The sequence below is a fragment of the Phyllostomus hastatus genome, unplaced genomic scaffold (genome assembly GCF_019186645.2).
Source record: "Phyllostomus hastatus isolate PE091 unplaced genomic scaffold, TTU_PhHast_1.1 phas_scaffold_317, whole genome shotgun sequence".
Lineage (NCBI taxonomy): Eukaryota > Metazoa > Chordata > Mammalia > Chiroptera > Phyllostomidae > Phyllostomus > Phyllostomus hastatus.
In genome coordinates, this window is record NW_025334023.1 from 28,524,918 (window position 1) to 28,526,420 (window position 1,503).

General features: G+C 36.7%; 1 pseudogene; it reads right to left on the reverse strand.

The window, feature by feature from the left end:
* Positions 1 to 459: 459 nt before the first annotated feature.
* On the reverse strand, positions 460 to 1,101 carry LOC123805552 (annotated as a pseudogene).
* Between the last annotated feature and the right edge of the window lie 402 nt (positions 1,102 to 1,503).

Here is a 1,503-nt window from a genome sequence, read left to right on the forward strand (position 1 = left end):
TAGATGCTCTCATTGATACAAAACCCAACTTCTTTTTACTTTTCTCAATGCACAGTGGTATAATGAACAATATTCAATCACTTCTGTACTTTTCTGAATATATAAAAATTAAAATACCTATTAAAAACTAATATATCTTCTCTTTAAATTTTTCTTACAGATACAATTACAATATTTCCATTCAGTAGTGGTGTGGTTTAAAAGATTTTTCATTCACAAGCCAAATAACAATCCACTCAAAGAGAACTGGTAGTCTTTAGGCTCATAGTGCAAATAAGGAGCTCAAGAATGCAGCAACCAACATTTCTAAAATACAAAACAGATAAAATTCTTAGAAGATATATGCAATAAGGTCTACTAAGCAGCTGGCCACAGAACTAGAACATGTGATAACTTTACTGGTGATTTCAATAGGATTCCAGAACTCAACCTGTTTCCAAACTCAACCTGAACTCTCATTTAGGCTTTGTATTTTGCTTTTCCCATTTCACAAACATGATTCAAATCCCTGAAGTATTCATTATAGTCAAGGTCATATCCTACAACAAACTTGTCTGGAATTTCAAGTTCAACAAAGCCTGGTCTATATCCAGCACTTCGAGGGGTCCTTTTTATCTGCAAGCTTGTGACCTTCATCATCTTTGGGTTATACTGGTTGACCAAAGCAAGCAAGGTTTGCTTGTTTTGCCAGCATCAATTATATCTTCAACAATCAAGACATTCTTTCAAGTTAAAGTTGAGAGATCATCTCCACCAATTACTTTTATGTCTCCTGTTGATTGGTCATTACAGTAGCTCTTCAGTCTGATAAAATCTATAGGTACAGGAATGGATCTATCACTATTTCTGTTCAGTATTTTGATGTAATCCAGCAGGTCAGCAAAGAATTTATAGCCCCCCTTGAGCAACAGAGGGCTACAATATGATGGCCTTCCATCTCCATCACATCTCGTGTAAGCCATTTGGACCTGCCCATAATTAGTCTATGAGGAATAAACACCTTTTCCAAAACCTCAGTGTAATGCTTAGGCATACAGAATATATCTAGGTCATAACCGGTTCATCATCACCAATCATGACACTGGGGTTGCAAGTTGCCATAACTGAACCAGCAGGTGTGCCAACTGAAGGCAGCTGGAGGAAGAAGCAACAGCTGCCCAGCGGAAAAGTGGGCCAAGGCTGCAACTATTTTTTGTATGAATCTAAAAACATTGAGGACCACTGTTCTAGAACAGATCCATTGATACATCTGTCTTATTTGATTGTTTCAGAGACTCCTTTTAGCATTTTTATAAGTTATTATTTGTGTTCTGAGTAGTTTAGAATACTAGCAAACTATCCTAAGTGGGATGCTACTATGAAGTGTGTTAGGAATTTACATACATATACAATATCTGCCCAGTAAAAGTCCAGCCATTGATAATATAATGAGAATTTTTTGCACAACATTGATGTAATGTGGCAGCCCAGGAGAGTGGACTGGAATTCACATGTGTGAACAAT